The sequence below is a fragment of the Tachysurus vachellii genome, chromosome 20, assembly GCF_030014155.1.
Source record: "Tachysurus vachellii isolate PV-2020 chromosome 20, HZAU_Pvac_v1, whole genome shotgun sequence".
NCBI lineage: Eukaryota > Metazoa > Chordata > Actinopteri > Siluriformes > Bagridae > Tachysurus > Tachysurus vachellii.
In genome coordinates, this window is record NC_083479.1 from 9,575,928 (window position 1) to 9,589,434 (window position 13,507).

General features: G+C 35.5%; 1 protein-coding gene across 2 annotated transcripts in view; it reads left to right on the forward strand.

Annotated features, from left to right (window-relative positions):
* kcnj6 (potassium inwardly rectifying channel subfamily J member 6) overlaps positions 1 to 13,507 on the forward strand; it is a 59,681-nt gene that overhangs the window by 25,434 nt on the left and 20,740 nt on the right. The gene's annotated exons all lie outside the window — the stretch shown is intronic.

Genomic DNA, 13,507 nt, shown 5'->3' on the forward strand with positions numbered 1-13,507 from the left:
ATTCATGGCACTGGAGTTCTTTCATAAGTTACACTGATCCGCCTTATCAGATGTATCAAGATGCACAAATAAAAAACACCAATAATTTCATCTCAACTGTTTTTAGTCATGCAACATATGTTTCTCTTTCCATCTGTCTGAGGTACAAGACCCTGCTTTGGGTGGCTCGGTATCGAGGCTCTGCTCCTTTTACCCACAAGGGTGAAATGAATACAGTAATATTTATTTACTTAGCAGATGATAATATGTATTAACATTTAATGCCAGTATTCCGTAAGATTATTGTCAAGTGTTTTATACAGAGCATGTTTGATTTAATTTTACCCCTTAATGTAAACATTAACTCAGAAATATGTACATTTATATTAATGGCATTGGGCAGAAGCCCTTATTTAGTACTATGAATAAAAAGTCTCGCTCAGTGAATACATATTTGTTCGCTACGTCACGGACTAAGAACACCATCAGTCTGAAAATGGTGATTTGGGGAAGTTATATAGCACACAAAAACATTTTTCAGTTATAGGACTTAAGGAAGCGTTAGGTTGTAGACAACGTTTGAAGACAGCCAGTGACTCAGCAGTTCGGACATCTAGGGGAAGTTCATTCTACCACCTAGATGCCAAAATAGAGAAGAGCCTTGATGCATACCTTCCATATAGGCAAGCATCTGTGGATTAAATCTGCTTTTGGCAGCTACTGGAAGATTGTGGAGGGAGTGTAGCCATGTACTAACATGAACTTAAGGTAGTTGTTCATGTAGGAATTCATAAGAATCATGTTAAGGTTAACTTATCATGAGCTTGTGATTATTACATGCCATAAGTCAACATTAATTCATATTTAAGTGAGTGTTTATTCAGGGATTAGTGCATGGTTAGTCCTGTACTGTTGTAAAGTTTTACCATAATGTGCATAATAACAGAGAGCTATTACATGTACGTACAGTTACAGAGATTTCTGTATTTATTTCTGTTCTTTTCATATCATAAGGAAGCCCCCTGTGACTGCTTCATATAAATCTTTTTGCTAAATGATAGTTCCTTTAAAGGAAATGGGGGAGGCTCCCAGGTGGACTGGTGGCGCTAAGAAACCTCCTAAACTGCTTATAGAAAGAAAATGCTGTATTTTATTTTTAATAGGAGTCTCATGTTCACCATGATTGCAGTAACATACGCCATTGGTAAGAAAACACCTGCAGGCTGAGAAAGTTTTGCTCAGATTTTACTGCATCATCAAGTGCATGCAGTTTTGATTAAATGTATTTCAGTTTATAATAATATCAATAACTAAGAATATTTTAGACTATGCTTACACAGAGCTATTGTGATGGATGAACATTGTACCAGAATGGTACAGAGAAGTTTTCTTTCATCCTGACCCCCATTTATTTTCTGTAAAGACAGCTTTGCCCCCCCAGATTATTGTGGGAGAGGGAGCAGCATGCAGCAGGTGATGATAGTGGTGAAATGTTTCCCAAGTCTATACAAGTAAGAAGCAAAAATTGCAAGCTGGCAGCCAATCAGATTCATATGGTGTGACTCCCATCATGCATTACACCCACTGCCATGGTTAAAATGGAAGAGGCACACCACAGCGCAGCAGCAATTATTTCACAAAAATGTGATTACAGCAGAACAGAGTTACACAAGTTGCTTTTTTTAGCTTAGTATACCTTGTAAAAAGAAAAACCTTGCAAAACAAGCATGAAAAGTTTTGAATAATTCAACATTTAACCCTTTTTTTGAACAAGAGATAAACACATTGGGTTAAAAAGGTATGCAAATATTCATCAGGAGTACATTTAGAATCAAGTTTCAGAAACAAATAAATTATGTCATGATTACTTAAAAGTGTAATTATAATGTCACAGAGTCGCAAAACAATATTTTTCAGGACAATCCACAGAGCAGTTATTCAGGGTGCCGTTAACGATTGCAGGACACACTGAGTGCTTTTAGAAATTAGATATTACGTATTAATGCTACGTACATCTTTTATGGGGCAGCATTAGAAAGTGGAATTATAGAGATCTGTTACAGAGCAGTGTTATAAAATGCTATTAGAAAACAGTTTCTGTGCAGTGTTGAGTGCAGCTAAAGGGATTATTAGGGTGCGATTACAGAGCACAGTTTTAGAGTATTATTAGGGAAGGGGGCAGTAACAGAGTTGACATAGCTAGGAAGTGACTCAGCATTCAGTCCCTTCTTCTGAAGAGCAATGAGAAGAAAGGAACAGAATGAAAGAGTAAGGGAGGAGATAAAAAAGAAAGAGTGAACTGGGTGGCGAGACAGTGAGAGAGCTGATTAATCACATCAGTAAATGTTTACACATCTGTCTCTGTTTCTGCCATGTAGCCCTCACTCAGACACACACACACACACACACACACACACACACACACATATGGCACAGCTTGTCATAGAACAGGCTAGCCTGAAGTGTCTTTCCGTAAGGGCATCTGGAACATTCTGTTCATGTGAGCCGAGAAGCTGATAAACCTGTGGCAAAGGCTTTTATCATCTTAATGTATTTATGCTAGATAAACATTAATAATGTGTGTGAATGCTATGATTTACACACATATATTACAGGACCCTTTTCTGTATGTTTAGCTGTCTGCTGAACTCTGTGTGTGTGTGTGTGTGTGTGTGTGTGTGTGTGTGTGTGTGTGTGTGTGTGTGTGTGTGTGTGTGTGTGTGTGTGCAATTAATTAGTATAACATAAATTATAAATAGTGTATGAAATCACCTTCAGGTAGATGTTTTATTAAGTTTCTCCAGCTAAATTTCTCTCTTGTCATGATCTCATTTTCCAGCTAATGGAAGCCATGTTGGCTGAAATGTTAATGAAATGACATACTTTTACAAAAATGATCAACTTCGGAATCTTATAACTTTTCACTGAATGTTTGGGGTTCTGAGGAAAGTTCCTCTTCAGAAAAAAAATTTCTTATTACCTTAGAACTAAAAAATATTTTGTTTATGTGACCACATTTTCTGCATTTATGTATAAGCCTCTATGGGTGAGGTGAGTAAAATATAGTCATTTATTTGAATTGTAGTAGTGTTAGAGGGTCAGCAGTGACATATAGAGAATGTTATTGCACAGTCTGTTTCTATACTGTACCTTTGGTGTTCCAGGCAGATCCGACCAGCCATAGAAAATTAATGGATAAAAATATCCAAAGATGCAGAATATGAATTCTCATTCTCTCTCTCTCTCTCTCTCTCTCTCTCTCTCTCTTTTCTCTCTCTCTCACACACACACTTACATATGCACATTATGTACATCTCGTCTGTGTTCTCAATCACTGTCTTCTCCCTCACCATGTCTCATGTTCTCCCTCACCGCTTTTCTGATTATACTTTATATAAGTACCTGGCGCTCACCCACCATTGTGACTACAAATTGGCACTTGTATGCACAAAGGCACATTTGTTGGGTTTGCAAATGAATGCTACATTTTTATTTTTTTTTTGTTTATTTATTTATTTATTTATTTATTTATTTTTACTCTGTGGCACTGTTCAGTTTTCTTTTAAATATAAGTGAATTTGCAAAGCTAGAAATGCAAGAGTCTTGGCTAAACCCTCACTTAGCAGTATGGCCTACCAGCTTGTGATCCAAATAGAAAAAACAATTCTGTATATAAATGGGTTTAACATATTATACATTGCTTGTTGTGATAAAAAATGACAATTGTGTGAGGCAACAATATGTAATAAGGTATTATAGAACAAGGAAGAAAGTAAGTAAGAAAGAAAGAAAGAAAGAAAGAAAGAAAGAAAGAAAGAAAGAAAGAAAGAAAGAAAGAAAGAAAGAAAGAAATGATGGAAGAAATAAAGAAACGAAGAAGTTCCATAAACTTTGGGATTAAAAAAAAGAAAATTGCAGAAATGTGAGTAGAACTTCATCAAATATCACAAAGTGTTCTGATTTTAAAAAAGTCTCTGTTCTGTAGTTGTGACTGAACCCATGGCACATACTATAACGTGTACAGAATGACTGCTGTGATACTCTGCATGTTTTGACTGTAACAGAGGAAGCGTATGGAAATCTACTTACCTCTAGACAAAGCAATTGTGTTATTGCTTTTGATAAGACATTTTTTCTCATTTAGCAGCTGTCAGCCTCAAGAAATTGCATTTGTTGCATCCAACGAAAAAGTGAGCACATCTAGCTTATTTTTCCCGAGACATTCTTTTAGCTAGCTTGTTCATATGCTTATTGAATTATTAAATACAGCACTGTCACTATATGTCTGGTGCTCACCTAGACATTTGTTACTTGCTATTTAAAATACTCTGAACAGTGCAGGGACTGAGGACAGCTGAAGATATTTGCTTTGGTATTTTTCTTCTTCCTTCTGATGTATGTTGTTCTCACTATAGAAAAACCTAGAAGAAGCAGGAAAGGAATGAGCCGATGCGGAAGAAAGCCATGGTTTCGGTCCGATGTCTAGCTGCAGATGTCACATTAGGTCATGGTGCTGATCTGAGAAATATGCTTCATATTTTGCATATATTTAGCAAATATTCAGTACCTTGGGTCAAATAAGCTAGGATTTGATTGAGTAGGAAAAGGTGGCAGCTACAGATAGTGCTGACTGTGTCCTGAGCTAGAAGGCATTAGTGGATTAATAAATCTGTGCATGTGTGTGTTTGGGTGGAGCTGCAGAGTTGAATGACAAAATAAAGATCATAAGGTCTCTCACTTTAATACAATTTGATTGCCATTTGAAATGGCATGACCTTTACAGGAACATTGTTTTTAGAGGCCATCCTTGTAGTGTGTGTTTGTGTTTGTGTGTAAAGCTCCATGTCCTTCTGATGCAGTGCTGAGACACCAGGAGACATTAAGTGTGGCAAAACCCCTACTGTGATTCTGTGTGTGTGTGTGTGTGTGTGTGTGTGTGTGGGTTGATGTATGTGGATATTCCTTTGTAAGCTTCTAATGGAGGAGCAGACTGAATACTGACTCAAGGATCTAACAGTTCAAACATAATGCCACACTTGATTTCATTTGACATTAGATTTTGTTGCTCTGTGTTAACTTTCAGCAGATCAGAGGTTGCAGCATTTCTGGAACATCACTAAACCAAGTGTAGAAATAAATTTGTGGCACACAAAATACAAATAAGCACTTGAAATACATGCATACATACATACGATTTACATATTTTTCATTGTGTAACATTGTTAATGTTGGTGGTCGTTTTCTTTTAAGGCATTCAGGGCCAATCTACAGTATCTTGTCTCTTTTCCTGTGTGCTTTACGTCCACTGAAGACATTCTGAATCTTTAGAAATGTTAACTATGGAAGACTTATGCAGAATAGACTAATGTCAGGGCTGAGCAAATAATATAAGGGATATTTAAAAGAGTCCTGAACTGTAACCACCCACGACTCCCCGTTCTGAAGGATTGTTCTAAGAGACACATTTAAAGGTCACAACTCCCCCAGTTCATCACATTTGTGTATCCGTGTTGATCCTTTTATAACTAGTCTGCCCCAGACTTAATGTTATATTAGAAAAGAGCAATAATGAAATGATTGCCAATAATAATTGTACAGAGTAGAGATATTAGCAAAGAGCTACACTCATGTTGAATCATCTTACTTATTATTATAATAGCGCTTTCTGACCCTTTGTGTGGGGCTGGATTTGACAAAGGTGCTGGATGGGGCTACTTTTAAAAGTTTTTTTTAAATATCATGTACATTAATTAAGTCCTATGTGGCAAATACTGCCTGGTGCTGACGAAACAGCCCACGGTAACTACTAGTCACACATCTCGAATTCTCACCGTAGTGTATTGACTGCAACTGTACAGCAGGCAAAAGCTCTCACAGTGCTTCAAATCAACACCTTGACTGCTATGTTTGATATTAATCACACTTACATCTAAACCCAAAGTGCAAAGAGAGGTTAAATCTGGAACAGGATATTCAACAAGCACATATAGCTGTGATGGTCAGATGTCCTCAAACTTACAGGAATGTGTTGTTCTTGTGGATGGCTGTGCTGAAATGAAAAATCTAATTTAAGCAAAATATACCACAAAGAGTTATTATAGAAATATATTTCATGGGCAAGCAGGATTACAAAATATTCCCACTGGACATTTTGTCTGTGGTACCAAACAAGAGAGGAGAAATCTGACTAAGTTTCAAAATTACAGCATTTCATTCCGTAACTAGCTTGCCAAAAAAATAAAAAAAATCCCAGCATCACCAAAATGTTTGCACATATGTCTAAGCATGGAAAAAATTATTAAAACAAATCAGTTAAATTATTCATATAGTAAATCTAAAATACATAGAATTTACTGTTGATCTCTCTCATTTCACACCTAAAGAGACTATGGTCCAGTTTTATCAGTCCATCAAATCCATCACGGTTGATGATCAGACTTAACCTCAAATGGTTTTAATCACAGTCTTTTATCACAAGCTTTTAATTGGCCATTTATTTTACCATGTTTAAAATAAGTGATGCAAGTTTGCATCAATTATTTTAAACATGGTAAAATAAATGGGCAATTACAAGCTTAAACTGTGATTAAAACTATTTGAGGTTAAATCTGATAGTCAACCTTCATGGATTTGTAAATCTGAAAAGTAAAAGGTTGTTTACTTGTTACTCTTAGGATTAACCATTATCAAAACATTTTTCAGCTGAAAACAAGCAAAAACAAAAAGTGCGAAACTAATAATTAACCTATAATATATATAGTGGCAATTTGCACACATAAACCGCGTCAGATGCAAAAGTAAAAGTTAAAATTAAATCTGAATTATCTAAGATTACTGTAATACTACTGTAAATCCAGGAATAAATAGTTGTATGTATGAAGACATATTATAGTTTGCAGCAATTGGATTAGTAGATGAAATGAATTAATCCAGGATAAACCTAAGATCTTCTTGGTTCTGCCTGTTCTAGAGGAATAAGTTGAGCTAGTATGAGTTTTTGCTGCATGTATTTTATTGTATAGGATTATCATCCTTCACACTAATCCTGTCGTAATTGAGCTAATAAGACAAATGAGCTAATGTAATATGAATACAAGCGAACCGGATTATAAAATAAATCATTCTTCAAAAACATTCGCTTAGGTGTTCAAGCTCAGAACCAGCTTAGGTGTTCAAGCTCACTTCAAGGTTACATTAAGTTGAAAATGGCAAAATCACTGACAAAAACAATAAATAAAACATCATACAAAACACACTGATAAGTGCTCAGGACTCCATGTATATGAAAAGCTATGCTGATTAAATTTGCCTGAAATGAAATCCAAGGTTTGAATTCTAACCAGTTTTTTTTTTTTAAACTAGACCATAGTTTCTTTAGGTGAGAAATGGAGACTGTGTGAAAAAAAAATACAAGCTTATACAAAAAAAAATACAAAAAAAAAAATTACAAAAAATACAAATATATATATATATATATATATATATATATATATATATATATATATATATATATATATATATATTAGATTTATAATTTGAATAATTTTACTGATTTGATTTTTAATTTTTTCATCTGATAATTTTTTCCAGGTTTAGACATATGTGCAGGTTGAACAAGGCAAATATTTTGTTGGTGCTGGGATGTTTTGGAAGTTTTAGTTGTGGTGTTTCAGTGGTTAAAGCTTTGGGTTACAGATTAAAAGATTGTGTGTTCAAACTTCTCAGGTTGTATCATTGGGCAAGACGATTAACTTTCAGCTCACTTGTATCCTGCCACAGTTGTTACAGCCAAATGTACTGGATTGGTGATTTCTTTTTATACTATGTAAGATAATATAGTAATTTACTTTAAAGATGTTTAAAGTTGTTTTGTTATCATTTTGTATATTCTCTATTGTCTTTTTTTTTTTTTACCAATTCATGGAATTCATGACTTTAACATAATGAATACATGTTGAACAGTAATTTTGGCTCCTGATTATATTTCACATATTTTGTCATAGGAATCAATAATAAGCAAGTGCATTATGGTACAATTCATTCATTCATTCATTCATTCATTTTCTACCACTTATCCGAACTACCTCGGGTCACGGGGAGCCTGTGCCTATCTCAGGCGTCATCAGGCATCACCCTGGACGGAGTGCCAACCCATCGCAGGGCACACACACACTCATTCATTCACTCACGCAATCACACACTACGGACAGTTTTCCAGAGATGCCAATCAACCTACCATGCATGTCTTTGGACCAGGGGAGGAAACCGGAGTACCCGGAGGAAACCCCCGAGGCACGGGGAGAACATGCAAACTCCACACACACAAGGTGGAGGTGGGAATCGAACCCACAACCCTGGAGGTGTGAGGCGAACGTGCTAACCACTAAGCCACCGTGCCCCCTAGTACAATTCAATCCAATTCAATTTATTTGTATAGCACTTTTAACAATTCACATTGTCTCAAAGCAGCTTTACAAAAGTACAGAAACATAAGCGAAACAAAATATAAATATATATAAGAAGAAGAAGAAAAATAAGAAGAAAAATGCATAAATGAAGACATACATTTAAAGTTTAAAATAAATTTTAAAATATTAAGTTAAAATTTAAAATACTATATATCTTTAACCCTATGGGATCCCTATCCCTATAATCGAATTTTTTGCTCTCACTTTCAATTAAAACCAAGTATATGTGGATAACATAATTATGTTTGTGTTGTTACAATTAAATTTCTCAAGTTTCAAGTCTTTAACAGGAATCTATAAGCGGTGCAGTTTGTTCTGGTCTGCATGTGTACAGAACATCAGGGGACAAAAATCAGCTGCAAACGCAGGAAAATATGTGGGGGAAGGTGGGGGGGCAGCTTTAACACCCGATATGACTCAGAAGTTTTCACTCTATTGCTTTTGCCAGACTGTCTGTTATTCAGGTGTGAGATGGGGTGATTGCATTTAACATAGCCCTTTTTCTCAGCGAAAGGAACTGTGTTGCTATAAATAAAATTACACTATATTACTTCTGTGTAACAGTATTGGCAGTACACCACTCAGACACACAGCCAAGTCAGTGTAAGATCACATTTGGGGTTTTTATTCAAGCTCATGTGTCTGTGGCATGCTAGTCAGTCAATAATGGAAAACTTTTCAACACAAATAGCTTGGCAGCTTTCCAGCTCACGCATTACATTCTGCTTTGCTCCACGCACAACCACATACTCACATTTAGTTCAATGCTCATGGAGAAAAAAAGAGAGAGAAAACAGAGATTATATTAATTTACAGAGAAAACTGGGCTCATGCACCACATTTGTCATTATACCTGTATCTAAAAACAATAATCACCAATCACCACCTTCTTGCTGCAGATTTCCAATAAATCACAAACCAGTTAGGATATGAAAATAATATTAGTCAAGTCAGGTCAGGTCAAGAAGCTTTTATTTTCATTACAACCATATTTAGCTGAAGCAGTAAATAGTGAAATGAAACAACGGTTCTCCAGGACCATGGTGCTACATAGAACAACATAGAGCTACATAAAACAACACAACGCTGAGGACTTGAAAGTTGTCCTAATCACATAAAGTGCATCGTGTGCAACCTGGTGCAAACAGTGCGAGACAAAAGACAGTGCAATCAGACAATACAAGACACAACAGGACAAATACATAAAATAGCATTGACCTGTGTGTATTCTGTGTATTACAAAGTACATTGTGAAAAACTAGAGGATTGTAAACATACATGCACTTATGTAATAGCAAATGTGGTGTGCAAAACAGCAACTGAGTCATTTGATTTTGTAAAGTACACACAGTTTGCACGGCTTGTAGGAAAAAAACTGTTGCACACTCTTGTTGTGAGGGCCCGAATGCTTCAGTACCTTTTTCCAGAGGGCAGGAGGGTGAAGAGTGTGTGAAGGGTGTGTGTGTGGGGTCATCAATTGTGTCGGCTTTGCAGTTGAGGCGTGTAGTGTAAATGTCCGTGATAGACGTAAGAGAGATTCTGATGATCTTCTCAGCTGTTCTTACTCGTATTAATTATATTGTTGAATATTGTTCTATAAAGGGACTTTTAAATAATTGTAAAAGTTCACAACTTATAGTTATAAATGAATACATATACCTACATAAACTTAGCTAGAACTAAGCCTAATCATCTACTCAGCTGTTAAAGATGAGCTTGATGAATTGTATTCCACAGTTATATGTTTACATAGAAATCTATATAGTTGGTAAACACTCTGAATCTCTGTCTCGGTCATTTTTATTTGAGTCAATGGCTTTTATTTAAAGACTATTAGTGTTATAGATGAAAGGTTCATTACATTTTGATTTTTGACCAGTAATTAGATTTTATTCCAAAAGTAGAATAAAGTCAATTAATATGTTCAAAAATATTTGTTTTTTATGATTTTTACATACTACCACAAAACATGTCTAAAGCAGTAACCTTAAGTGTTATACAAGTAATTTGTCATCACTGGTGACTGGTGTGAATTATTATAAATCGGTGCTTGATGATTGTATTGAGCATTTAATAAACCTGTTATGCTACTGTGTCAGATAAACGTCAAGAAAAAGCTGGGTCTGAACAGGAACAGGTCATTTAGTTAGTTAACATGACAATAAATGCTAGGCAAAAATTGTGGAAAAAAGAAAACAGAAGAATCTACATCAAAAAGAAACACAAAAAACACAAAGAAACTAAACGATTATTTTGCAAAGACTGAGACATACATAAAGGTTTAATTAAGTGAACTAATCTCAGGATAAAACTCAAAACAGGTACAAGTAATAAGGAAAAATGCAGGAAAAAGTCAATGATGAAATGGGGCATAGACAAGACATGAACCAAACCAAAAGCACATGGCAATGTGGAGGAAGAAAGCGGAACAGAGGTGTTGTAGCACTGTGAGCAAGTGCACACTGTGTGCAGGTGGAGATTCATGACATATTGAGAACTGCTTTAATGAAATTAGTTTAATTAGTTGTAAATATGATTGTTGTATATAGTGTTATTTTCTTTACAGCATCATTTTCACTTAGAACACTGTAACATACGAATAGACAGTATACAGTCAAATAAAGCACCACTGTTGAAGCTCTGTCCATCCTGTAGCTGTCCAGGGTGTTCAGGAAGGAATGCTTCTCTAAAGCTCCTGTAGACACACTGCCTGTTGATGCTTAAAGGGTTTTGCAGAATTCGTGGTTTTTTGGTACTGATGATGCTGAATAAGCTTCCAAGGTCAGGGAGTGAAACGCCTCTGTGTGTGACTAATCAGCAAAGTCGCTGTATGCAGAACATAGAAAGAGAACAGCACTTTGCCTCATGGTTGTGTGTCTGCAGGAACAAAATCGACTCTCTGGGAACGGAACAGTGCAGAGAGGGGATGGGGTACAAAAAGAGGATTTAAGTAAAGGCTCATGTAAATGATGCAAGCTTTTAACTGTTTTCCCCTTTGGACACAGTGTTAAACCAAATGCCATACATCTATACAAGCCATCTTCACTTGTAAACAACTACAAGCCAATGCAAGATATATCACAAATTATTTTACATATATTCCTGTTAATGTCACATTACTTTTTTCAATTCTTTAGCATATTTAAATGCAGATTCATTTTGCAGCCATTATTTTTTATTATTTTGGTTTGCTAGTAAAATATCAGAAGAGATGTTTGGAAAATGTCAGTCGGTTCAAAAGCAGTTTGATCTAAACATCACAAATGTCAACTCTTTGTATTGTTTACTTACAATTTACTACTTATCTATAGGGTTTGGGATTTACATTGCACTTTACTTACATCCAGCTGCATTCAGTGCAATGAAATTACTTAAAATCTGCCACTTTACAGTTTTTTATATCTTCGAGCAGCATGTAGTGTTGCCTCCTTACAGCTCCAGGGTTTCCAGTTCAATCGTGAGCTCTAGTTACTGTCTGGTTGAGTTTATGTGCAAGTCTTGATCAGCTAGTGGTTTCTTCTTTCCACTAAAATAACCAGGATAAAGACGTTAAAGCAAATAAATAAATGAATGAATTAATGAATTAATTTATTACTCTTTGTGAAACATTATCTTTGGGAGAGTGAAAAAAAAACAAGAACTAATGTGCGCACACTGAATTTATTATTCATTAATATGAGAATCTTGTATAGATTCCCAGACATCTGTTTCAGTGTGTATATGGTATTGACCTCTTTGTTCTAAATGTGAAATGTATTACGTGTAGAGATTTTCTATATTTTCAGACATTTGCAATGAATTCCACTGACAAGCTGAAGCCTGTTTCACTTATTTTACAAGAATTTTGCTGTAGCAGTATTAATTGGAGAGTGATGAACCAGCACAGAACAGCATAATGAGGTCATGCTGAATTGTCAGTGAGAAGGAGAAATGTCAAGACATGCAGAAATAGACATAAATTAAAAATTCATATCAATTGCCTTCTTGAGAATCCTAAACAATGAAGAGCACATACCAGTTGGGATCTCTCAGCAGTTAGTTCCTTTCTGCACTGCTGAGCAATGCTTATTTATTTATTCATTTGTTGCTTTAAAAGATTTATTATATACGATACAGTGTTATTGCTGTGATGACATTCCTCTACGTTGCAACACAAAGACTTTATTGTGCTTGATTTTACCTTATCTACCTCCCAAGAAGCAGAAGAATACTTCTCAGGATCATTTTTCTGCTATTTAGTGAAGAGCTTGCTGTGACAGTAAGTCATGCAGGGATCGTTAGGAACACCCAAATCTGAGGCACTGTAATATGTAACCTTGGGTTAAAGCCACAATGGGGCAATATTGTGTGCGAGAGACTGATGAGATGGTCTGAGCTCCCACCGTTCCTCCCAACATGGCTCATCTGTTTTTGCGTTTTGTAGAACACAGAAAAATTAACGGTTGTGTTTTAATAAATGCTTTAAAAAAAGGGAAATAGTTTTGCTGTAAATAAATTTCCAGACCCATTGAGCTCTAACTGATCATAGACATCCATAGACATTCATTACTGTGCCAGTCCTGGCCCATAAAAAGAAATTTTGCTTGGTCCTTCTTCACCTTGATTTAACCTAAATATCAAACCCTTGATTAACATTTATTTTAGGTTGCTTTTATTCCTATTAACCCATTTTCCCATTTGAGCAAAATTGAGGTGTTTAGTTCATTTGCTACTTGGGTTAATTTAGTTTCATGCTGCACATAATTAAACAAAACAAAAAGCAAAATATCATTGGCTGACTTTTAAACAAAACTGGTCAGAAATATGGTGATGGAAAAAATCTCATTAATCACCCAGGCATGGTACCGGCAGTCAATAAATGACTAGATAATTATAGAAAAACTAGTTTAAAATCATATGTGTATGCTTTTACCTTTATACATTGGTCCAAATGTCTTTAACGTTCTGCAGTGTCACGGCTTTGTCTTTTGGCTGTTTTTGCCCCTTGTCTCACCCTGTAACCCAAAATACACAATATGTCTTGTTTATACAGTTCAGCTGATTCAGAATTCATATAATAT